This window comes from Micromys minutus (genome assembly GCF_963924665.1).
Source record: "Micromys minutus genome assembly, chromosome: 10".
Lineage (NCBI taxonomy): Eukaryota > Metazoa > Chordata > Mammalia > Rodentia > Muridae > Micromys > Micromys minutus.
The window spans coordinates 13,800,020-13,826,787 of record NC_137979.1 but is presented as its reverse complement, the minus strand read 5'-3'; the positions used below and the strand labels follow the sequence as shown (position 1 = coordinate 13,826,787).

At 45.7% G+C, this 26,768-nt stretch overlaps 1 protein-coding gene across 2 annotated transcripts in view; it reads left to right on the top strand.

Annotated features, from left to right (window-relative positions):
• Window positions 1–12,406: 12,406 nt before the first annotated feature.
• The window catches only part of EPN2 (epsin 2), a 58,675-nt gene continuing 44,313 nt past the window's right edge, over window positions 12,407–26,768 (top strand). For both annotated transcript variants that reach the window (XM_080923081.1, XM_080923080.1), the window contains exon 1: window positions 12,407–12,520. The gene's annotated coding sequence lies outside the window, so the exon portion shown is untranslated. The remainder of the gene's footprint in view (window positions 12,521–26,768) is intronic.

Here is a 26,768-nt window from a genome sequence, read left to right as displayed (position 1 = left end):
TGTCTTGCTTCCGATTCCATCTCTGCTTTAACCTGAAGATAAACTTGGGGGTCACTGGACCCCTTTACCTGTTGTTCTCAACATGTCCCTTTAACTGGAATATTGGGATAGATAGTTGACATGTTGGAGCTTCCCAAATGCAGGCTTTCCCCTAACACTTTGGTTGTAGCCTGGCCTGGCCCTGCTCTTTGGAGTCTGGGGTGCTCCAAGTGATAACTCTCTTCCATAGCACAGCCAGGGGCTGGGGTAGACAAGGACAACCCCAAGGACAGAGCCAAGTATATGGCTTTCCTGAGGGGTTAAGAGTAGGCTGTCCTTCCGGATCAGGGTGGAAGATGAGATGGAATCCTGTAGCCTGTGACAAGCCAGGTCCTCTAAAGGTTGCCTCCTGTCGTTATAGCAGAGAACTGGAGACAGGACAGCTGCAAAGAACAGGAATGTACTGTCTCATGGCTCTGGGGGCTGGTGAGTCCAAGGTCACTGTGTTGGTGTCAGTTGGTTTCCCTCAAGGCTCCTTGTGATACTTCAACCAGTGCTGAGAAGAGGAGAACTGGGGTTAACACAGTGGGTGATGCTTCTCTCTCTCTCTCTCTCTCTCTCTCTCTCTCTCTCTCTCTCTCTCTCCTCTACTTCTGAGACAATGAACTCCATCCCCTGATAGACACCATGTCCATTATCGACCAGAGCCCATCGTAGACACCTTAACCCCCACAGTACCACAGATTTTAGTGAGGAGGGGCCATGGTGGCTCACACAGGTGGGGTACCCTTGTGTAAAGTGGTCTCGTCATAATCCCCACCTCTCTGGGCTGATTCAAAGACCAGGGGGAGCTGAGGACAGGGCTCTCAGCATCCTCAGGACAAGTTCTGAGGAACTGGGGGGTGTGAAAGGAGACGCGGTCTTTAGGATTCTAGCTCCAGTTTGCTGGCCATCTCACAACCAGAAACGAGTGACTTCACTTTCCCATGAAACAATTTTCTCCTTTATTGCTCTGAGGCAGGATGGCATGGTCAGGTCCAAAAGAAACTGGGGACAAATGGCTAACTGTGATGCCTATTAACATACCAAAGTGTCTGCTGGCCTCCAGGTCCCTTCAGTAGCTGTGGCTCCACTCACCTCTCTACCCCACCCCCACTCTACCCTAACCTTCTCCTGCTCACAGACCTCCCTTCCCCCAGCTTCTCATTCCTATATAACCATGCCATTTTGGCCACATGCTTTCTTGGGGATGGCCACGTGCACTGTTGGTCCCCTCTCTTTGCTCTCTCCTCTCTTTGCTCTCTCCTCTCTCACCATCCTCCGTCTCTCTCTTCTCGTGGCCAGTTGAGTCTCCTGGCCATGTCTAGTCTACTATTTCCTCTCTCTGCTCTGGACTCTTCCAGATGCCTTGTGTTCTCTCCCTCATCTACAGTAGAAGCTTTCTCAAACCGTACCCAGGGGCAGGCATGTACCCATTCTATACAGACCTTGCAGTGCCAAGGAGCAGGGCTGCTATAATGGTCTCTAGGCTCTGGGCCAAAGATGCTGTTGGTCCTGGTTGTGGTGCTGTGACTATGTGAGAGAGGGGGACTCCTCCCCCTCACCGAGGTTGAGTCACTCCTTAAGGCCGTCACTTACATGTCATTGATGAACAGAGGTCTAAAGAGGTTTGCAGACTTCCTATGGTTATAGGGTGTGGTGGCTGGTAGGGGTGGTATGGAGACTGGAACCCTAGCCAGGCTGACTCAGAAAAGGTGGCTGTGACTCAGGTTTTCAAGAACATGGTGTGTGGGGTGAGCTGAGGGGAAACCCTGGCTCTGTTTCTCAGAAATAGAAGTCAGATCTGCATCCCCCATGGCTGGTAGCCAGGACTGGCAGAGGGAGAGGCTGGATGCTTCCCATCCCACAAAGCCCAGGGGAACCACTTTCCATGTAGGCAGCTGGATGTTTGCCTGCGATTCTAACCAGTGCCTCACCTGACTGAGTCTCCCTGATCTTGCTCTGGGGACACTGCCCTAAGCTACCCAGGGTGTACCTGGTCTCAGAGACTAGGTGGGGTCAGGCCTGGTCAGTACTTAGATGGAAGAATAAGGCTATGACATGCTGCTAGGGATAAGGGATGTTGTCAAACTAAGGCTGGTCTACGGCACCATTTTAGCCAGCCATGCCCTGAGGTTGAGCTGAAGGGAATAGAATCTGAGGGAAGGACAGAAGGAGCAGGAAAGGACATGGGGTGGGGGGAGATTCACTGTGTAAAGCAGAAGATTGGGGTGTGGTGAGTGTATGAAACCTTCTTGCTATCAATCAGATGGTGAGGATTTTTTAAAAGATGTATTTGGGGCTGGAGAGGTGGCTTGGCGGTTAAGGCACTTGTTGCTCTTGCAAAGGACCAGGGGTTTTCATGGTGTTTCACAAACATTCTTAACTCTAAGGAATCTGATGACCTCTTCTGACCTTTTAGGCACAAAGCATGCATATAGTACATATACATGCACGCAGGCAAGATGTCCACACATACAAATTAAAGTAAACATACCTAGTTGTTTTTAAAATTAAGACATATGTCTTAATTTTAGAAATGGCCCAGTGGTTAAGAGCACTCGCTGGCTGCTCATCCAGAGGGCTTGGGGTCCCCAGCACCCACATGAAAGCTCACAACTGTAACTTCATTTACAGGAGCTTAGAAGAGGGAGTCAGACCCCTAGAGCTAGAGTTACAGGTGGTTGTGACAGCCAGATTTGGGGGCTGAGAACTAAATTCTCAAGTCTTCTGCAAGAACAGCAGCTCTTCAGTACAGAACCATGGCTTTAGCCCCTGTTGCTGTTTTTGAGGCAGGATCTTGCTACTACATAGGTGTTATTTAAGTCTTCTCCAACACTGAAACATTCAGTTCTGCAGGAGCACCCTTTAAACTGGAAAAGTAAACCCCTCAAATCTGCTCAGGAAGTCCCTGAAACTGAAAAGAGGCACTAGGTCCCTCCCTGCCAGAGGAAGCATTTAAAGCAGGGACTCCCTCAAAGACAAGACAAGCTGCAAAGGAGGTTCAGAACTCATAGTGCAACAATTTTTTTTTGTCTAACAAAGTTGCTTTTCAAGTCATTTCTGCTCCTGAAAGCAATCCTTCACCCATATTCCTGTAAGTATCCCCTTTAAAACTCACTGGTTCACCAAACTGGACTTTGGTTTGTCTGGGTTCCTTATCTGGGAGTAGCCATGGGTGCTGCATTTCCCCAGGAGAAGTCTTGTCACACAACAGTAATGACATTCAGACTTTGGTGTTATCTGTACTTAGGCCTGTTATGAGCTCCCTGTCTGAGGTGAGTAGACTCTTAGGTGGCATCTTCCTAGGAAAGCTTCTTTCATGTAATAGTAAGTAGGCTATGTTCTATCCTCCGGCCTCAGGATCTCTAGTACTATGAGTATGGGCACATAAACCCTCCATAACCCCAGACAATGATTCTTAACCACGATGGGCCTTGTGGAATGGACTGTGTGGAGCCATTTCTAGTACACGGTTTGAGCCTCTCAGCTCCACCACCCCTAGCCATACATGTGCAGACCTCATTTTCATTTCTGAGAAACAGAAGCCAAAGCGATTTCTCAGTTCAGAGTGCTCAGATGCGCTATGAACTTCAGTTTTCTTACTACAGATGTCCATGGCTGGCAGGGGATCACAGGAAAACCAACTGTTACTGGTCTTCAAACCTATCTCAAACCTATCTCTGACCTGACATCTTACACCTACAGCCCTGGACTGAGGCTGGAGCTCAGCTTATAATGTCTCACTAGACACCAGGTAGAGCCCCAGCCTCCCTCAACCACAACGTATACATGGGCCAGCTCTTCTGGGGTATCTGGTCTCTCCTCTCTTGGCCCAACAAATATTCACAGGCATTGTTGGTTGTGACTCAACAACTGTACCCAGGCATTGCTGTCTGCAGCCAGGACGTCACACAAGTCAGAACCAGAAGTAAGTAAGAACAGTCCCACAGGTTACAGCCGAACTGGGATGTCTTCATCTAAGGGATGGGTATCAGCAGGATGAGCAGCCAGAGAAGGTCCCCAGGGCAGGGCGAATCCTGATCACCACCCTTGTTAGCATTGGCCAGAGCAAAGTGAGAAGGGGTCTGTGCATAGGAGGGGGTGGGTGCACATATTCGTGTTCAGAAATGGCCATGGGCAGACAACTTGGGGGCCGAAGATGCTTAAGAAACTGTGACATGAGATGCCTGAAGAACAGGGAGCTCAGTTTCCCCATCTGTGCGATGGGTAGCTCCAGAGATGAGAAAGCAGAGCTGGGGTCGCCAGGTGCCAGCTGGTTAACCTGCCCTTTGGGATGTAGGCGGCTTGTGCTTGGCAGCCCAGATGGAAGGAACAGGGGTGCCATGTGTCATCCTTTTTGCTCGGAGCCTCTCAGCTAAGCACATTTATACAAATTATTAGTGATTGTTGCTGTGTATTTTCAACTTACCTTTTCTTTGCTTTAAGACAGGGCTTGTGTAGCCGAGGCTAGTCTTGAACTCTCTGTTTAGCCAGCCAAATATGACCTTGAACTCCTGATTCTCCTGCTTCACCTTTCCCACCACACACATTCACACACACACACCACACACACACACACACACACACACACACACACACACACACACACACGCACGCACGCACGCACTCGCGCACACACACACAACCAATAAAAGATTGGGAGATATTTTTGCATGTGGCTACATTTTCATTCTCCTACTCTATGGGGCCCTGGTCTTCTGTCTTCTTTCTGGATTGTTACATCTTGACTTTTCAGTAGCTATGTCTGTATTATTTCTGAAGGCTCAGCGACAGAGCTTCCACCTCGGTCCTGCAAAGTAGAAGCAAGGGCAGAAGCAGCAAGGGAGCTGCCTACAGGTATCCAGGTGATAGCCCTGCAGATGCTGAGCTCTGTCAGCCTGGCCCTGAACTGTTTCCTATGCATAGAGCGATTCCCTGCTACTCTGAGTTAGCAGTTTACCCATCCACCACTCAGCAGAGGCAAAAGGCAGCTCAAAGCTCCGAGAGCAACAGTGACCTGTGACCTATTCCCAGTCACACAACAGTGGTATGGCAGGGCATTTTTGCTAGGAACTGTTTTCAACAGCTGCATGTGGGTTGTGTCTAGACAGGGGGACAGTTCCCAAATGGGAAGGCAGGAAGGAAGGAATAGTTTCTCCACAGAAATGACAACCTTTCCCCACCAATGACAACCAGTGACAAGGTGCAGTTGCCTGCCTGGCTTCTTTTTTTTTTTTTTTTTTTTTGGCCTGTATGAGAATATTTAGGCAGGGCCTGGTTTCAGGGTCCTGGTGGCTTCTTCTGCTTTTCTTGGGATTAGGATTATGGCTATTCTCAAAGCAGTACTGCATAGCTGGGGCAGCCCCAAAGGTCACACGACATTTCCTTGTATACACAACACTTCAAATCTTAGGAGTAATAGAAGTCTTCTGTCCAGTGGGTAACACAAATGAAGCAGGAGTTTTCTTCTATCCAGTTTTTTCCCCCCAGCTGAGAAAAAAACAGAGGCTCAGACAGGAAATTGAGGAAACAGTGTGGAAGCATTCTGACCTGACCCCTCTTAAGAGATCCTGGTAGAAGTCTTAAGATAGCAATGCTATGACCGTTAGCTCCCCTGAGGTGGTTGGAGAGTGTAGGTCCTTGGGGAGGCAATGTCAACTCCAGAGGTGGAGCTAGGATTTGGACCATGGCCTTGGAGACCACACATCCAGAGAACTCATCCCTGTCTTGATTTGGACATTTTGTTCCAAATGATTAGCTGATGCTGGCATAGACTGCCATGCAGGCTAGGAGCCGTCAGACTCCTGGGGACAGTTCCCAGCTTGGCGGCTCTTTTTACATTTTTTTTTTTAAACAAGCAGGACTTGATGTGTTACTACATATAAAACATGGGTAGAAGGGCCTTCAGTAAAAACCAACTAGATTCCAGCATGAATCCAGTGAGTATCCTGAGCTGATAGATTTGGTGTCAACAAGAAAAGGGAGGCATGAGTAGGAGCAGAGGCTTAACACAGTTCACTGTCTTTCGTGAAGGGTGTGAAGGTGCCACAGGACTGGGAGAACTGCTGTCTTTGTGCGTGATTAAACCACAGATGGAGAGGGAAGACATCACATACAGTTCTTTGGTCTGGAGAAACAGAAATTGATTCTAGTTACCAATGGGATAGAAGGAAATATGTACTTTGCAGCATATACCCAGGCTCAGGCAATAGACCTTGCCACATCAGAGCCCTACCTGGGTGGGGCTGCATACACACCTCTCTCTGACTGAACAGTAGTATATGTCTACGAGAGAAAGAGAGAGAGAGGCGTTTGTGGAAAGAAATCGGGCAGCCCAGGCAAGGCTGGGAAAGACCACCACTATCCCAGACAGCTTCAGTACCTCAGAAGTGAGATCTGACAAGCAAATTCTTTTTCGCTTGTTTTTCTATTTGTTTTGAGACAGGGTTTCACTGTGTAGCTCTGGCTGTCCCGGAACTCACTATGTAGAGCAGGCTAGCTTTAAACTCCAACTGCCTCTGCCTCTTCAGTGCTGGGATTACCCCCACCCTGTGGCACTATTCTTGACGCAGTCAATAGATGCTACAGTTAACCCAGTGGAGGACATTCATGTGGGCAGGAGGTTGATTGATGGCACACAAGCCGTCCTTGGTTGCTAGCACAAATCCTACCTTTGGGTCTGAGAACCCAGTATAAGGTCCTGCTGAGCAGGAGCCATGGAATTGCTTCTTTCTCTTCCTGGGCAGGAATCGAATCAAGGTTGGGTGTTTTCAGGCTCTTGGTCTCTTCTAGAAAGAACTGAAAATAAGACTCACACTGATTTTCGAAAGAAGCAAGATCAGACATCATACAGATTAAAAGAGGAAAATGCTGTCAAGACTGATGGTGGGCCTCTGGGTGGGTGAGGGTATTCAAGGGGCTTCCTCTTAAGGGGTTCAAAAGAAGGAGTGAGGGGGCCAAAGGGTGAACTTTGTATTTCTCTTTTCTTCATTGTTTCTACTGAGTTCCTTCATGACACCTCTGATTTTAGTCATATATGGTTCTAATTATGCATATGCATAAAATGGTAAAAACCAAAAAACCTAAAAGTTTACACAAGGACATAATTTTGTTTTATAGCACATATATCACAACCAATTCAGGCCCAATAGGTCTTTCTATGTTTTCTACTGGATACACTGAGAACGTTTGAATAGAAACTGTCTAAGGTTAACTATTGTTATGGGTGGACAGACTTATACTGTTGGTTAGAGAGAGGTGTACCTGCAACCTGATGTAGGTGGGGCCTTAAAGTTGCTAGATGCATTGTTTAGAGATAGAGAAAGGTGTGTGTGTGTGTGTGTGTGTGTGTGTGTGTGTGTGTGTGTGTGCTGTAAACTGAACTTGGGTCTTTTCTGTGGGAGTAGTAAGTGCTCTGAACTATTGAGTCATCTCTTCAGCCCCAGAAGGGTCAAATTTAAAAACTTTATCTTTTATTTGTGTAAATTTGGGGGCTGGAAAGATGGCTCAGTGGTTAAGAACACTTACTTCTCTTGCAGAAGACCTGAATTCTGTTCCCTACACCCACAGGATGGCTTAGAACGGTTTGTTTACTCCAGTTCCACGTGATCCAATGCTTTCTTCTGATCTTTGTAGAGACCAGCCACAATGTGGCACACACACATACACACACATACACACACACACACACACACACACACACACACACACACACACACAGCCTAGCAAGGACCAAAATTGCATAAATTTCTCCCACCTTAGAAAACAACTACGCAAAGGAATCCAAATCTTTTTTATTCAAAGCTCCTACCTCCTATTCCAGGAACTTGATGACCCCTTCCGCCTTCATTTCCTTTGTTCTTTTTAAAATTAGCCAATCTGGAAGACTGGGATGTTGGTGACAGCCAATGAGAGAAAATAGCTGGCGGTAGTGCTGTTGGCGTTTGCTTTTAATCCCAGCACTTGGAGGCAGAGGCAGTCAGATCTCTGAGACCAGCCTGGTCTATAGAGTGAGTTCCAGGACAGCCAGCGCTATACAGAGAGACCCTGTCTTCAAACCAAACCAAAACAAAACAACAACAGCCCCACCAAAGCCCAAAACTATAAGTAAGCTTCTTGCCTCGGTATGTTTGGTAGATTGGTCCCAGTTTGGGTGCACTCTTTACTTAAGAAGAAATTGCTTTGCTGAATTACTTTTGCTCTGAGAATATTTGTTTCCAACAGCAGAGATCACTTGCAGCAGGTCACCATATAAGACAGCAAAGAAAGCTGGTAGCGGCTCAGGCCTTTAATCCCAACACTCAGAAGGCAGACCAGGAGGATCTCTGCATTCAAGGCTAGCATGGTCTACAGAACTAGTTCCAGGACAGTCACGGGACACAGATAAACACTGGGGTGGGGGCATATGGCAGTGGGGGAGGGGAGGAACAGCACAGACAGACATTCCTATCATTGAGATGGGAGGGGAGCAAGAGGAGGCTCAGGCCAAGCCACAGTAGCCAAAAATGGCTGAGTTATGTAGGAATCTGGCTTGGGGAATCAGGAGCTCAGTAGAAGTCCAGCCCTGGGAAAGACACGTTTGGGATGCGGGCAGGGTGATAAAGAACAGCAGGAGACCCAGGTACTGGGTGATGCTGGCTGAAGTGGCTAGCATCTGCTTTGATATGTTAATGTGGACCTCAGTTTTAAATCCTGAGGCCTAACTAGAGAGTTCCAGGCCAGACAGAACTTTCTAATAAGCACCTGTCTCAAAACAAGACAAAACTAAATGAACACCAGCTCTGCTTCACACTGGCTCACCCTCAAATTATTTTGTGCCGTGAAAAATCCTGGGTTCAGAGTTAACAGTGATGGAGGTGACATTCCGTTCTGTCACCTACAGCAGTTGGAGACATTCCCTTTAATCTTTTAAGGACCTTGACTCAGATAAACCAGACCCTTCCCTTGACTGGGTGTGGTGGAGCATGCCTTAATTCCTGGAGGATCTCCCGGAGGCCAAGGCCAGTCTGGTCTACAAGGTGAGTTCTAGGACAACTATAGTTACATAGTGAGGCCCTTTCTCCAAGACAAACAAGCAAGCAAGCAAAACAAAACAAAATGAAGCCATACCCTTGGACAAGCCAGTGTGAAGCAGAGTTAGTTTATTGAAAGAGATTTAAAAAAGATTTATTTTTAGTTAAGTGTCTATGTGTGCCAGAGATATTGGACCCTCTGGAGCTGGAGTTAGAGGTGGTTGTTAGTGTCTGATGTGGGTGTTGGGAATTTAATTTGGGTCCTCTGTAAGAGCAGTATGCACTATTAACTACTAATCCACCTTTTCATCCCCTAAAAGAGATTTTAATATATATTTTAATTTAAGCACGAGGTTAAAAGAAAAAGAGACACATTGGAAGAAACTAAGAGAGTTAAGATGTGACGAATTCTTTTTTTTTTTTTTTTTTTTTTAAGTAGACAGGGTTTTTCTGTGTAGCTTTGGCTGTACTCAGACATGCCACCTGCTAGGACAAATTGTTGCAATAGCTTTATATAGCCTTATGTATCCTTTGGCCTGTTTTGGAACTATTCACCTTCATACATTGGTAAAGAATCTGAATGAAATCCTAAGGTGGTTTCTGAGGAGTATCAGATAGGGTTGCAATTGATACATTAAACTCTAGGTCCCCGGGAGGCAAGAAGTTTGAAGGGCCAGTTAACTCCATTGTAAACAATGTTTGGGGGTAGTATGAGAGTCCAGACCCAGGCCCTATTCATTCAGGGATTGAGCTTTGTTTATTATCCTATTAACATTCTCTAATTCTCTCTCTATTCCTTTCCAGACAAGGTCTCAGGATATAATCTTGGTGGCCTGGAACTCACTACCCAGATCAGGCTGAGCTCACACAGGTCACTTGGTTCTCTGTGGAAAGTACTGGAATTTAAGGTGTGCACCATCACTCCCAGCCTTATTTGACACTTGTATTTGAAAACGTCTTTTTATAAGATAAATACTTTATGTTGTGAACTTTTATAGCAAATATTATTAATTATTCTTAATTGTGGCAGAACTTTTGGTTCTTAGCTGGCAAAGAATTTTATCCAAACTCTGGAGGCAGGGGCTCTTCTTTCCCTCTTTGTACTCAGAACTTGCCCTTTCTCCTGAGTCTCAGTGGAAGCCTCTGAAGAGAATCTATCAGACTGTTCCAGAGTATTGAACTGTCTCTGCCCTTCCAGGCTGCTGTCACTGTCAGTCTGGAGTTATACATGGGGCAGGGTATCATCATTTTAGGATTGTTCTCTTCTCCTCTAAGCTCCATTCTCCATAATGAGGTGGCTGGGGCTCAGAAGTGACATCCCAAACTGTGTCGTTTGACATGCAGAATAGTTTAAATGGAAGGGCATTAAAAAGGTCTTGCCAGCAAAGTCTCTCTTTCTGACCCTCTCCTGCCTTTCTATATCCTACATCCTTCCACCCCTTAAGCCATAGAAACCAGGATTCCCCTCCACCAAAGCCGGCCAGAAATCCCCAGAGAACCTTTCTGTGTTGGCCGTGGAGAAGTTCTATAAGTTAGCCTGTGGGTCACCAGACCTTGCAATCAGGAAGGGTTCTGAACATATCTAGAATAGCATGCCATAAGGAGAAGCTAAGAATCAGAAGAGGCAAACCTCGCTGGTCTCCTCTCTTACCTTAGAGCCACCCCATTCTGTCTAATCACAACTTTCATCAAGTGAACACACATAGGTGGTTACAATCAGTTTTCTCTGGGTTCTCTGAATCTTCACTGCTAAAGGCTTTTCGCCACCCAAATGATCAAATCAGCTGCATTTTGCACACTCTTCTTCTTTTTAATTATTTATTTATTATATATGAATACACTGTAGCTGTCTTCAGACCTATCAGAAGAGGGCATCAGATCTCTGGTTGTGAGCCACTATGTGGTTGCTGGGAATTGAACTCAGGAACCTCTGGAAAAGCAGTCAGTGCTCTTAACCACTGAGCCATCTCTCCAGTCCTTTGCCCACTCTTCTTAACTAGTCTTTTGTTATAGGAGAGTAGGCTGTTACCTTGTGATAAAGAGCAGAGAAATCACAAATACGTTTTTTTCCCTACCAGATGGGCCTGTTCAAAATGGAACTATAGTTCTCTTGGCAAAGCAGGTACATAATGTGTGATTTCATTCATTAATCCATTAATCCAGGAACACACTCTAGCAGTAAATTATGGGTCAGGGCTTCCAGCATCCAGAATGTTCTCAAGTTAGACTTTCAAAAGAAAAGTGACCACGCGAGCTTGCAAATGTGTTCAGCCTCCAGCTTTGTTATATCGTGGGCAGAGAAAAGGACTCTAGATTCCCTGCTTTTGAGACCCATGTGACTTTTTTTTTTTAAATGTGAATTTGTAAGTTCTTTATAGGAAAGAATGTATTTGTGGTTCTGAGGAGTACAATGACCTGCAAACTCTCCTTCAGTGAGCAAAGACAGAATGAAAATTTGGGGCACTGAATTTTGGTAACCGAAGTTGTCTTAGTTAGGGTTTGCATCGCTGTGAAGGGATGCCATGATCAAGGCAACTCTTATAAGAACAAGATTTAAGAGGACCGATTGTTCTTCCAGAAGTCCTGAGTTCAGTTCCCAGCAACCACAGGGTGGCTCACCTTTGTGTGGAAGATTCTGAGATCTTCCCTCAGGGAAGTCAGGATCCCTGCTTGCCTTCCTGATAAGGTTCTGCTCACATCTCTGGCCTGTCTCTGTGTGCCCAACATAGTTTAGCATTCGGGCCTACATTGCATTGTTGGGTGCATAAGAGATTGCAGGTTTGCAGTTGGGGCGGCTAAATCCCAGAGTCATGGGAGACTCAGGGAGACTTAGGGGGCCGAGGGTTTAACCACTCAGGCTGCCAAAGTTCTGGACTCAACATTTTTATTGAAATGCACGCACAAATCAGAAATCTGCATGAGTGAATCTCCACGAAATGAACGTACTTGTAGCTAAAAAAAAAAAAAAAAAAAAAAAAAAAAAAAAAAAAAAAACCAACCTGGTCTGGCACCTGGCCTTTTTCACGTGCAAGTGGAAAGACTTAAGGCCATAGTTCTGAGCAGGTTAGGTGGGGTTCTTAGCTTGAGGATTTAAGGGTGGAACATGGATTGATGGTTATGTATTCCCAGGGGAATTGTTGAGGTAGCAGGTATGTGTAAGACTCTGAGTTAGGGCTTTATAAATTTGTTTAGGTTTGTGTGGTAGCAGGAGTTATTTAGAGGAAGCCTTGGGGGCATATGTGGGAGGAGCGAACCGGATTGGAGGCGGGGCCTAGGAGCTAGGAAGGGTGGAGCCAGTCGCTGTGGGGAGGAGCCTCAGCGCTCAGAGGGAGGGGCTTGCGCGCGCGCGCTCGCTGCCGGCGCGCCCCCTCTCGGCCGCCATGTTGGCTGGCGTGTGGGTGTCAAACGCGGCACAGGCTTGGGTCGCTCCCGCCTCTTCAGCGTCGCCGGCGGCTGCAGCCTTGCACTCGCGCTGGCCAGGAACGGAGGTGAGCCGGGACTCGCGGGGCTTGGTGTGGTGGTGGCTCGGGAGTCGGGGCGGGGCGGGGCGCGGACCTTCTCTCCAGTGCGTGGACGCCCCTAGAGCACCGGCTTCCCCCTCGCCGGCCGGGGCGTGCACCGTGCGGCCAGCCGGACCCCACCCGGCTGGACTGCTCAGCCAGGCTCCGCCCCACCTGAGCCCGCTCTGTGCTGAGAGAGAACGTTTGCCTGCCGGCTTCGGCTCAGGTCCTCGCCTCGCACCTCATCTCCGGAGCCTTCAGTTTGGAACAACCCCGCCCCTCCCCAGAGTGTGCTCTTTCCCCAGCTCACCGGGTCCGAGCCGGCCGGCCTCCTACAGAGGACCCTTACCCACGTCTTTCTAGCCCCCGGGACTGGATTCCCCTACCCGGCCCCCACTCCACAGCACAGCGGGGACGGGGGCGGCGAAGCCAGGCTCCAGCTGCCTTTTGTTCCGCGTGGGATGGCAGAGACCTGGCGGCCCTGTTGGGCGAGTCAGGGTGGGCGAGCCGCGCGTGGGTTCAGCCTCTTCCGGGAGACCCTCGCTCTCCTGTGGGCCGGCTCCGGCATAGCGCGAGCCGAGCGCGTTGGGAGAGGCAGGCCATTCCTAGAGGAGTCCGGGCCAACAGGTTTTTGTTTGCAACCTGAAGTTGGCCCAGTGGTTTTGCAGGGGTAGCAGACCGTCTGAGCTTCCTAGAAACCCTAGGTCGGTCGGTGTTAAGTCCGTTCTTTGGTCTCCGGCCTCAGTCCTTCCCAGCGACCTATTCACTTTAGTGCTGCCTTGGGAACGCATTTGAAGTCTATGTTTCAGAAAAGATAGGATTTAGACATTCTTGTGATTTTTGACTAGGGGAACTAAGGCCCCAAAATGTGTTAGTTTGCCCAAGGTCATCTAGGGATAGGGTGTCTGACATAGAGCTCGAAGCCCCAACTCCGGGACATTTAAGGATTTCTTCAACGTTGATGATTCCCCAGATCTCTTGCCTTGTTATTTTTAACATCCATACAAGAAAACGGGCAAAGAAAGATGAGAAAGACGTGTGAATTTTTTGCACGCTCCAGAAAATACCCTGTGGAAGAAGGGATTAAAATGGGGTTGAGATGATTGAGAAAGGTGAATTTCTATGATCGATGTTCCCATTATTATGTAATATAACGAAGACTTAACGGGCACTTTGTGGTCTTGTAACTCTAGATCTAGAGTGATCTAGGCAGATACTGGATCCACAGTGATCGGCTTTGCATTGGTAATGAAGCTTTCTGTCTATATTTTGTTGGTAATGAAGGCTCTCTCTTTTTAAATGAGCATGGGAGGAACTCCTGCTTGCTTCTGAAGGGTGTTTGGGTTTTTTGATTGTGTTGGGGAAACACCTGTGGGTCTCATTTCTTATTTGTATGTTTGCTTTTGTTATGTTTTATGATGAGGTCTCTCTAGGTAGTCAGCCTGGCCTTGAATGCTGGGAGATCCACCTGCATCTGCCTCTTTGGGTGGAGATATTAAAGGCCACCACACCCAGGCTGCTTTTGTGACTTTAAAGTTTGGTTTTCCTAGTTTTAAAGTTAGGCTAGTTATCTGTAACTGTGTGGCTGGCCTGTTGTTTTCGTAAACATTAATTGTACTGTACCACATGGGCTGAGTTTGAGTAATTTTGTGGGATATTTGGATCTCTCCCTGAGCCCCGAGGTAGGATGGGGGCCTCTGTTAATCTTTCCCTGCAGGGTGTATGGTGTTAAATATCTGAGTTACAAAGAAACTTTAAAAAAAAAAAAATTCTGTGTGGCTGGTAAGGCAGTGTGTGTGCCCTCTGAGGGCAGAAGAGGCTGTCTGTATCCCCTGCAGCTGGAGTACATTTAGTTCAGAGTGGTCTGATGTGGTCCTGGGAAATGAGCTCTGTTTCTTTAAAAAAGTATGTGCTCTTAACTGCTTATCATTCTCCCCAGCCCAGGTATTTGAAACTTCTAAGTAATAATACCTGGCGTGGTGTTGGTAGTTTTGAAAAATGGCCCATCCTTTGCAGAACCTCTCTGTGGAAATGTGACTGCCTCTTATGTAATCTTTCATAATGAGGAATAGATTTCCCAAGAGTGGAGATTCTGATAAGAGTCCTGTGAAAGTAGTTGAAAAGTTTAGGAGAATCTGATTTATCTGAATGGCTTGTGTGTGTGGTGTGTGTGTTTTAAGTTAAAGGAAGTTTTAAATTTCACGAACAGTGGCAACTTTTGAGTTCTTTGTGGACTGAGCATGGAAAGAATGAATTTCATCCTATTCCACTGTGTGCAGAGCTTTCCTGTTTTGTGGTTGGGGTATGGTTGACTGCCATGAGCACCTAGTGACCCTGAGTGTTACTCAGGGAATTTATTCCCCAAAGGGGGTCTCACTGTGTAACCCAGGTTGGCCTGGAACTTGATTCTCCTTCCTCACCCTCTTCAGGGGTTGAATTACAGGGCACCAGCTACCATGCTTGGTCCTTGGTCTGCTGGTTAAGTGTATTTGGGTTTAAGCTTGCCTCTCTGTTAAGCCTTTGCCAGCTATCATCTTTGGGCCCTTCTTTCTCTACTCTCCCAACCTCCCCTCCACACAGGGTCTGTTAGGGTACTTTGTGCATTTTGAGATTGTTGTCTTTGAGGCCAGTGGTTGCCTTGTCTTTGTTTTCCAAGGCTCCGTTCAGTCTGTGACATACAGTAGTACTCAGGTCTGCAGGCCAGGATGCTGTTTCTACGATTCTGTACAAGTCCCACTGTTTAACCTTCCTCTGACATAAACTACTACTCTTGGCCATCTGTATCGGGAAATGACTGTCAGTAGATTTCTTTCTTTCTTTCCCATGCAGTGTTGGGAATTGAACTTAAGGCTTCTCACATGCTAGGCAAAGTACTCTGCTTTTGTATCCAGCTGACAAACATTCTGATAAGTCAGTTACTGGCTCTGTAGCTCTGACTGCACTGGAACGCAAAATGTAGACCAGGTTGGCTTGGTGCTGGGGTTAAGGGTATTCATCACCATGACTAGCTATCTTAATTAAAACAAAAGATTTATTTTTATTGCTTATTATTGTATTGTGTGTGTGTGTGTGTGTGTGTGTGTTTCTATTTGTACATGGGTACAGTACTCTCAGAGGCCAGAAGAGGGTGTGGGATACTACAAGCTTCTGGACATAGGTGGCTGGGAACTAATCTTGAATCCTCTAAAAGAGCAGTAAATGCTCTTAACTTAGTCATCTCTCCAACCTCCAAATTTATTTTCTGTATGTCTACAAGACAGAAGAAGGCATCAGATCTCATTACAGATGCTTCTGAGCCACTGTGTGGTTGCTGGGAATTGAAATCTGGACTTTTGAAAGAGCAGTTAGTGCTCTTAATCACAGAGGCATCTTTCCAATTCAAATTTATTTCCTGTCTTGTCTTTCTGTCTTTCCTCCTTTCCTTTCTTTCGCCTTTCCTTTCTCTCTCCTTTTTTCCTTCCCTCCTTTCTTCCTTCCCTCCTTTTCATCCCTCCTTCCCTTACTCCCTTCTCCTTTTCCTTTTTTTTTGGTTCAGGGTCTATGTAGGTAGGCCTCACTTGTCCTGTAGATCAGGCTGGCCTTGGACTCACAGATTCACCTGCCTGTGCATCCCAGGTACTGAGATTAATTAATTCACAGATCCACCTGCCTCTCCCAACCAGGTACTTGAGATTGAAGGTATATGCCACCACATCTGGCCTAGGATTTTCTTAGTTTGTTGGTAGTGCCTAAAAATAGAAATTTAGACGAGGAAACATGTCTATAGTTAAGTGTGTATTCAGCCACTGTATTTAGAGGTGTGCTTGAGGTGTGTTTGACCATACCTACCATCAGTCTGATGATTGAGAAGTCTGACTCCTAAAACCTTGATGCTCTTTTAGCAGCCTTTAAAACAGAATCATTTTCATCAGATTATAACATTGGGATTGAAACCTATATGTGAGTGGAAATGCTTAGATCTGCTGGGTTAAGCTGCAAGACTCAGCATAGTATTCGCACTGGGTCTGTGAATCCTTGAAAGGCTGGGATCTCTGTAAATGCATTAAAGTTCCTGCTTTCTCCAGACCTTAAGGTCTGTGGAGGTATTGTGATTTGAATTTCAGTAATTGAATGGACTACTTAATATGATACCTGTTTTTTTTTTTTTTAGGTTTGGAGTTTAAAAAAAACATAAACTCGCTTCTTTGAGGTCCCTGCTTCCCTAGGGTGGATTGATTCTTCTGGTAACTTTCCCAGCACTGTTGGGTCCTGGTTTCTCTTCCTGTAAATCCTAGTTCAAGCCGTGTACTGCATTTAAGGGTGTTTTAGAGAAAGAATGGGTAACTCCGCTTTCTCTGTTCAAAGCAGCTCAGAGTTGGTCCATAGGGATTTTATCTAAGACTTTGGTCATGTAACTCAGCTGACAAATGGAGAAATAAACGCTTCCTGAGGGATGGCTGGCCATCCAGGGCTAATGCATGATGTGAATTTAAAAGCATTTATAATTAATCACTTGAATGCAGGCTGCATCCATCCTTCCTCTGCTCTCACCCTTCTTTGGTAATGTCATTGTCACATCTCTCTCATCCTGCAGTATAGTGGTTTAGAGAATCGAATGGCATATTTTGGCTGCCTCATGGCAGATTGCTTTGGAGCCGGGGCCTGGTCCAGTGGGCCTCCTGGCTGGGTGGGGCCCACCCATCATTGAGTGTGATTTGTTCTACTCCTAAAGTAAGACCAACAAGGACTTCTTCATGGGAAAGACACTCCTCCACTCTAATTTGCTGTGCATCAGGATTCCCTAGAGGGTTGGTTTCAGTTGGTTGCCAGGCTCCACCCCAGGGTTTCCAGTTCAGTAGATAAAACCTGACAGCACTTTCCCCCCTTCTTTGGATAGGCTCTTGTGTAGCTTAGGGTGGCTTGAATTCACTGTCTAATTAAGGATGACTTTGAAATTATAAATCTCTTGCCTCTGCTTCCTAAATGCTAAGATAAGTAAGTATGTGCCACCATGCTTTGGTTTATTTGGTGCTGGGGATTAAACTCAACAGGGCTTTGAGCATTCTGGACAAAACATTCTACCACTGGCTGTGTCATAGCCAGTCTTGAGAATGCATATTCAAGTTTTTAAAAAGTACACTTATTACTAGTTTTGTTTTACTTTTTTGAGACAGGGTCACACCATGTAGTTCTGGCTGTTCTAGAACTCGTTGGGTACACTAGGCTGGCCTCTTAAGTCAGATCCACCTGCGTTGGCCTTCTGAGTGGGTCAGCTATTGTTTTCTTAAAGGCAAATGTGTGTATAATTTTATATTTATATATGCACATTTTAATTTATATAAATGCATCTGTGCTAGTGGGTGAGGGTGACCACTGTATACAGAAAAGAACATTGGATACCATGAAGCTGGATTTATAGGTGGTTGTGAGCACTGAGAGATGGGTACTGAGATCTAAATTTAGATCCTTTGGCAGAGCATTAAATGGTACCCTTAACTGCTGTGCCATCCCTGTGGCTCCTATACATTTGTTATTCCTGTATGTGCACACATCATTGTTCGTGTGTGTGTGTGTGTGTGTGTGTGTGTGTGTGTGTGTGTGTGTGTGTGTGTGTAGGTCAGGACAACTTGTGGGAGTCAGTTCTCATCTGTCCTGTAGGTCCCAGGGATACAACTCAGGTTGTTAGGCTTGGTGGCAAGTGTCTACCTTCTGAATCATCTCGTCAGCAGCCCACAGAACACACATTTATAACCAGTGTCTGCATGCTACGTGTGATGCCAGTTTGGAGACTAGACTTTGGAGTCTAGGCCTGAGGACTGAGAGAGAAAGCATGTGAAGTGTCATAGCACCCGCTGGCTGTGCAGAGGAAATCAGAATGCTTCTAAATATTGCTCTGAAGATGGCAGTATGGCATTTGGAAAGGAATTTGGGTTCTCTGAGCCCTGGTCTCACTTTGATTTTTCCTGTCATGATTTGGAGCATGGCTACAAGCATCTTCCTGTGTGATTTAGTTGGTTCCTTTTCTTTAAAGATGCTTCTGTGAGATGAACGAGGCTTTCAGAATGGCAGTAGATCCTCTATCCTGTTGGGAAAGCAGGTGCATTCCTGCATGGCCAGCTTGGTGATGACTTTTGGCCTTTTATGGAGCCAAAAATGGAGCATGGAGAGGTTGTTGTTGGTTGTTGGTCTTGGGTCTGTCTGGGCAGAACACCTCAGGGCCATTAGTCATCATCAGTCCTGGTGTTAATGGAAAATCACTTCTTCACTCACATTTAATATTCTTTGGTGTTTATAGAATTTGAGAAAAAACTTTTCCCTTTTCCACCTATTACCATGTCTCTTACATTTTGAAAGAACTAATGATCAGGGTTTTGCAACCTGTACCAGGCTTCACAGTGAATGAGTGGTATTTTGTTGTGTGTGTGGCGTGTGTGTTGTCTGTGTATGTTAGTATGCAGGGGTGGCTGTGGTGTATGTATGATGTGTGTATTGGGTGGCTATGATGTGGTACATGCTGAGTTCTAGTGGGAGTTCATATGGAGGCCAGAGCAGGACTTTCCAGGTATCTTTGTTGCTCTACAACTGCTGTCTTGATACAGGATCTTTAACTGAGCATGATGCCTCGTTTGGCTGGGCTGGCTGGTCAGTGAGCTCTTGGTCTGTCCTTCCCCATCAATGTGGGTTATAGGCATGTGCTCTATCCTGAGCTTTTCACTTGGGTCTGGGGGATTTGAGTCCACGTGTTAGAGCATGTTATATCCCCTGAGCCATCACTGTAGCTCATATTTTATAGTCACATGGGTCAAACTCAAGAACTTTGTTTTTCCTTTTTACCCTGAGATAAGCTGTGTGTTTCTATGACCTCAATATTTTCTCACAGCAGTCCTAAGTGGCGTTTCACAGATTAGTGCTTTCAGATTGGAAGGGGTTTGACTGACACTGGTTTTATTGTGAAATTTTATGAAGTGATTTCTATGACAATAGCTCACCCCACCCTGCTAGGAAAAAAAAGTTACCTTCTGAGTAGGAACCAAGAGGCACTGGGGTATGGGCATTTGGAAGACAGTTTTGTGACTTTAGGTAGGATATTTGAGGTTGGGGTCAGACCATTGGGTGGGAATAAAATGTTTCTTGTTGATATACTTAATCTGACTGAGAGGACAAAGTTAACATTTGTGAGAAAATTAGAAGCCATCAGTGTGTTGAACTGTAATTTTGATTTTTGTCAGGAGGCTAAGAAGGTAGAATAAAAAAATCTAGAAGAGACAGGGAGGAGAAGGTAGGTTGAGCTGGGCCTGGAAGGAAAAGGGATATATGATAAACAAGTGGGAAGGAGTTTCCCATGTGGTCAGCTGGATGGATTTCTGAGGTGGGCTTTTGTATGTGTGGCCTTGTGTATACATCTTGGTTGTATGCTGTGTTGAATTTGTGTTGCTAAGGAGGGTAATTTGCAGCTACAGAGTTTGGATTTGATACCCGGGCTGCTCTCCTGGTATACTTACAAGTCATGAAGTCTGGAATACTTTAAAACAATGTTTCTAGTGGGGTTCTCTTCCCAGACCAGTCAGGGAGGGACCAAAGATGTTTCGAAGTTCCCAGACAATTCTAATTGTGCAAATGGAGAGCGGAGCCCTATGCTTAGGGCAGGCAGCCTCTTAGGAACACCTGGGCCTGGAAGATGCAAGGGAATGGGAGCTAGAGAAGAGAAAGCCTGTGTGTGAAGGAGTTGAGAGTCATGAGCCTTAAGCTCTCTTAGTCACTGGGAATGGTCCACATAGGAAAGGTGGAACAGATGAAGAGAGGAAGGAAGATGGCCTCTAAACCACCTTGGAGAAATGGGTACTTGCAAAGGGTGAAGAAAGTAAGTACAGGAGGAGAGATTGGGATCTGTTGGGCAATCCTTTCCACCTGAGCCCCAGGCCATGAGCAGGCAGAGCCGGTTCTTATCTCCCCATCAGGGGTTCTTTCTCATACTCCAGATTGTTATAGTGATTTCAGCCGGCAATATTTGCAAAATTTGTTTTTATTTTATATTACATGGCGCTTTGCTTGCTTTTGTGTTTATCAAATGCTTGCATGGTGCACTGGAGGCCAGAAGGGGGCATCAGAACCCTTGGAGCTGTAGTTAGCTGTCGTGGGGTGCTTGGGATTGACCTGGGTCCTGGAAGAACAGCCAGTTCCTTAACTATTGAGCTATCTTTCAAAGTCCAATATTTGTAAAACATAGTTGTAAATTGCAATTCTTTTTATCCCTCCTCTGGTTTTTTGTTTGTTTGTTTTTTTCTGGTGAAGTCTGCCTAACATCTGTGGCCCTCTTGCTTTAGCCTCTCAGTGCAGGGAGGGATTAAACAGGTATGCCACCATGCTCAGCAAAATATGTGTTTAAAAGTAAGTTTGTACTAAAGAGTTCATAACTTTGATATTTAATGTTACTAGTCAAAAATAACAAGTGCATTCAAGTGCATTTTTTAAACCTAGTATTTAATGAATGCCATATCATTTATGGTTTTATGGACAAAAAGGTAGTAGCTCAGTTTATACCCCTATTTGATGCGTAATCCACTCATGTTCTTTGTGTTTGCTGGTCTGTGACCACATAAGTTAGTGAGTAAAATGTAAGTCTCTGCCCACAAGTTTTGAGGTTTGTAAATGTTGGCTCCTGACAGAGTGAGAAATACTGTTGGCCTGGGTGTATTCGCAGATAGACAAGTGTAAAAAGTGGTGTTAGACATGGATGGAATCTGAGGGTCAGAGAAAGTGTTAGGAACCGATCTGATCTGGAAACCATCTGGATCTTGAAAGTACAGTTATGGGAGATAGAGGAGGAGCAATGGTGTTGGGTGCAGAGGGCTGGACACATGGTGTCTGGTTGAGTGGAGAATGGAAGAGGGAAGGGCAGCTCCAGCAACAGCTGAGTAAGGCTGAACGTCAACGGGTAGCTGAGTGAGTGAGTGAGCAGTGCTGTAAGTTCCCACCCAGTTCCTTACCTGAATGGCCCTGCTGTGCTGAAAGCAACATTGCTAAATAGAAGTGGGTTTCCGTGTTGAGATCAGCAGCCGAGGTGCCATCTTCTACAGGTACTGGGGAGCAAGATGGCCACAGGTTCTAAGGACCTGAGTAAGACTGTTTGGTGACAGTGAGAAGGGTGGGGCTGAAAAGAGTTCCTGTTCCACCCTGTTTTCCGGGCCAGTTTCCCAGGACCAAAATGATAATTTTATCCTGGGCTGGTGCTGTCATGACATGCATGGCCCTTTGGGACTAGAATGCCCACACTTAGAGCAATGTGTTTTCTAGAAATCCCTGGAAAATTTTATGGCCATGTGGTAAAGATAAGGAACTCTCTGGTAAGCTTGAGACACACGTCAGATACTGTCCCCTAGCTGGGTACAGGTTATTAGGGAGATGAGATGATTCTAACCTGCAGTTCTTAGTATGGACAAGAGGAAAGCTGTTAGGATTAAACCACAGGATGGTCTTGGTTGTATAGATGGTGTCTGTTTTGGGTGCTGCCTCAGTTTTTTGGCTGTCTTGGGGATTAAGGCCATCGTGTTGACAGTCCTAATGTGAGCTGGGGCAGCCAAGGAGGAGAACCCACTTGATTACCTTTAAGCAGCTTCTAAACCTTCAAATCTCTTTGCTTCTGGCCCAATCTTAGCCAGCTGTGGCTGTTTTGACCATCTCACACGAGTGTGACACTGCGTCACTTGTCTCCCATCTCTATTCTAAAGAACCCTGTTTTTCTGTTTGACTCACTGGGTGGTCTTTCCCTATCTCAAGTTAGGGGAGATGCTTTCATTTTCTCTGCTGCCTTCTTGCCCTATAGCCTAACATGCTCACAGGTTCTTAGACTAGGCTGTGGATGTCTATGGGACTAGGCCTTTAGGAGACCATTATTTGCCCACTATAGTTGCCAACATGAAAAGCAGATCCTGTGCAGCTTTCCACATTAGCAGTTTCATGGCAAATGGGAACACTTAGTTGGAGGCTGCACTGTTGCTTGGTAACAGTGGGTCAGAGTCAGTGTGGATGCCATCATCTCTAGATGGGACTTGTGAGTGCCAGCTCTCTGTGGGTTCCAGCCCTCCCATGGTGCCCACTAATTTTTTCTCCCTGTTTGTTCTTACTTTGGGAACACAAGGACTTACTGGGTCCAGTCGTGGAAGTGTTCTCTGTTCAGGTGGTTGAGCTTACCACCACCTTCTTGTTTCATTTCTTCTCTTCACCCCCTGCACTTTACCTCATTTCTTGTCTCCAGACTCTTGACCCAAAGTCTCTCCTGTTCCTACCTGGCACCCACTTTTCCGTATCCTTCTGACCCAAGGCCCTGTGCTCTGTACTATTGCTGATGCTATTTTAGGTGGTATTGTTCGTGCTGTGACTCTTTGTTCCCATCCCTTCCTTTTTTTTTGGGCACCCAATTGTAGTCTGTAGTGTATTCTGGTACCTTCCTCTGGGTGTCATGCTTGAATGAAGTTCATGAAAAGGAGTCCTAATGTGCTTCTGGAGCCATTTCAGTCAAAAGTCAAAATTACACAAGTCTGTGGTCAGGCATCTCAGTGCCAAGCACTCCCCTAGATGCTGGGAATGTGACAGAATACTAGGAGGCTGCTGTCCATGTGAGACTTACTCTAAAGAGGGAGAGAACCAGGAGAATGGGCAGTGACAGTGTCAGGATGCTACTGCATATGGGGGTGGGGTCTGTTTTCTTCAGTTCCCAGGCTGACAGGCCCCACCTGCTTATATATATTGTTTTTGCAGGGCTGTTTTGGAGCTCTTGTTGAAGGTATTTCTGACAAATATCCTCCTGTGTCCAGACACTGCCTGGACCTAGTTGATAACTGAAATTTTTACAGGCTTCTTTACATTGGCTCATTGGAGAGGGTTCAAGCTAGCCACTTCCTTGTATTTCTGCTTGGTAATCTGAACTGGGACTCTTGGTTTTCTTCTGAGGGGCCATTTTTCTGTGGCCTCCTGTAGAGGGTAATGCATTAAGTAACCTTGGCTCAGGGTGGGGACACTTGGTAGAGCCCTTGTCATCTGACAGCTAAGGGTATCTGCTGTTTTTATCTATGTAGAGTGTAATCCAGAAACTTGGCTATAAACTTGGCTTCATTTTGGAGGATTCAATGAATGAAAACAGTATAATTTAGTGAAACTCATCACTCAGCTTCAGCATTTTAAATCTAGGTTTCTCCCATGGATATTCTAAAACAACCTCCAAACTTTATTGATAATGGCTTAGCTGTCTGTTTTTAATAGATTTGGACTTTCTGTAAACTTCCTTGGTAAAGATGAACCATTGCTCTTTTTATTTGAGACAGGGTCTTATTCTGTAACTCAGGGTTTCCTGCGACTTAATGATTCTGTAAGCATTCAAGTTACAAGTGTGAACAACTAAGCCCAGCTTTCACTGTGGGTCCTTTTAATTCTTACTCTTTCTTTCCTGGTTGTCCTGAAACTTTCGGTGTCTTTAGACCAGGCTGGCCATGAACTCAAGGGATCCATGCTGAGATTAAAGTTGTGTGCCACTATGCCTGACTCTCGTGTGGATTTTTATATGCTCCATGTACAAAGCTGACTTTTTCCAGTTGTGAAATAGTGATGATCTCTAAACAAAAATATTCACTTGGCTTGAATTGTGTTATCACTTTTATTAGGGCAAAACAGTAATAAGAATTTTGCTATTTTAATTTTGTTACTGCAAGTTATTTATGAAATTTACCATTGCAACCATGTTAGACTGGGATAGAGGTGTGTACCACCCTGCCTAATCACTAAGCTGTTTTCCAACTCTGTTTTGCCTGATTCAGCCATTTCCCTGTGCCTAGCATCTTATATCATGTGGCCTCTTGGTTGGCCTCTTTCCAGGTTTTTCATGTTGTAGCATGGATCAGCACTCTATTCCTTCTTATCATTGAGTAATCTCCGAGTAGATGGCAGCTTGTTTACCTTCCTGTTGATAGTCATTTGAAGTTTTAATTTCTGCTATTGTGAATAGTTGCTATTTTAATTTAATTACATGTTGCTTAATTTGGAATGTGGTGATAGAGTACATGGATCATGAAGAAAGTATCACATATGTGAGGGTAGGAAGTGGCTTGTTTGTTTATTTCAACAAACACATTTTGGAGGAAATTAAGGGCTTAGTCTTCTTTGGGCTGTTTGTTAGCTGAATTGCTCCTCTGCTGAAATGCTCATCCCTTCTCTGGCTCTAGCCTAAGCTGGAGTTAGGATGGGTAGAGGGCTTTCTCAGTACTGGTGTGGAGGATATGCTCAGTGGTCTGAGACAAACTTGTATTTTTATGGTATTCCCAGGTTCCAAGGCAGGGTCTTTGTTTATGCTGCCCACAAAGTTTTAAGTTTGTGTTTTCCTGGAGCATGCACTGGGTCCTAGAGATAGGTCAAGTCTGTCCTTGTCAACTCAGCGGGGGTTGAGTGGGTGTGCTGGAATGAATGGTCTGCATGTTGGACACTGCTTTCTTACAGGAGTTACTGTAAGCAATGGGTTGATAGTGGGTACCCTTATCAAGGGCTGCTTTTGGAAGACAGTGTCCCCCATGCTCTGTTGATGGGGACTCATCTCCATCCATGGAGTTGGGGAGCACATCAGACTTAATGTGTCTACTTTGGAGAGTTCAGGGGACTATTCATCGCAGAGCCCAGGATGAAGAAAATCCCTGAGTATTTGATTTGTTTTTCACTTGTACTAAGTGTGAATCCACTTGATTTGAGACTTCTAGGAAGCTCAGTTAGTTCAGAGTCTTCTTTTATTCCCCCTCCCCTCCCCACCCCCTCAAGACAGGGTTTCTCTGTACAGCCCTGGCTATTCTGGAACTGCTTTGTAGACAAGGCTGGTCTCAAACTCACAGACTGCCTCTGCTCCCAAGTACTGGGATTAAAGGTGTGCTTTACTATGATCCTGCTAAGGTACTGGCTTTTTATACAAGTCCTCTAAGATTGTTAAGTAAGGATGTAGGGTCCCAGTCTTCCTACATAGGGCCATAACTGATATCCCCATGATGAAAAATATACAAGAGAAAAGTGTAGCTGATCTCTGTAATCATTTTAAACGTCAACAAGCCTTTAGAATGTCTGTTTTAGCAGATTGGGGCTAGATAGATAGGGTATGAACTCTGTATTAGACTGAGATAAAATCAATGAGATCTGTCTTTGCTTCTCCCTGCTCTCTTAGTTATGGGCCCCCCTTGCTCCAAAGTTTGGGACAGGACTCTGATTTTGCACATCTTAGGACCCATTGTGGTTAAGGTAAGTCAGAGTATATGTCCAGATCCCTGACAGAGTGGTGGGTAGCATGAGGGGTCAGAGTAATCCTGGCTTCCTGGTTAGTGTGTGGCTGGCTTTGGGAAGAAGGGGCCTTTTTGGTTTTTGTGACCTGTCTCGGGAAGGAGACAACAGACAGGAGGAGGACAGGAGATGGTCAAATGACTCTTAGTTCTGAGGCTGTCCACTGCTATTCAATTCATAGTGCTCAAGTATGCCAAAACCATCGTATTTTTATGCTATTACTCTGAGTCTGACAAAGATCATCAGAGAAATTTGGAAGTATATACTGAAGACCTGACCTAAAGGCTTGTCAAGTTTGACAGTTGTCAACTGTGACTACTGTTAGCTGGTTTCAGGCTTATTTTTGTCAGTTTACATCCACCACCCTTCCCCTCTCCTACCCTTGGGTTCTGGTGGCCACGGTCTGTGAGGAGGTTTGCATTGCTTTTTTTCCTTTCCAGGAGAGCTGTTATGCTTTCACTCCTCCTCTGTAGTAGGTTAGCAAGCCCTCAGAGGCTTGGGTCAGACAGGGAAGAGGCTTTGTGAGAAACAGGACTTGGTGACGACCTGGAAGTGCTCTGGTAGGAAGAATGAGCTGCAATTTGGGGTACTTTGGTGCTGTTGCTGAGCTGTAGGGTATAGAGGAAGAGTAGCAGGGCAGGAGGATTAAGGCTGGGTTGTAGAACCAAACTGTTGGCATTGCTGTATGCTCTTTGGAGGCTTCCATAATGTGGCATAGTGACTCTTAGGGCAAGGTTATTGAATAGTCACTGGGTCTCATTTTCTCTATCTTCATGGTATAAAAGAGTTATTTTGCTACACACTACACCAAGTGCCTCTAAGACCTTCCAGTCCCAAGTGAGAGCAGCATTGGACTGGAAATCATTTTCTATGGGTATGTGGTATCTCTTTGGTAGGCTATGTTGGCTTATGACAGGGTTGGTCCTTTCTACTTAGCCTATTGCTTTTTTTT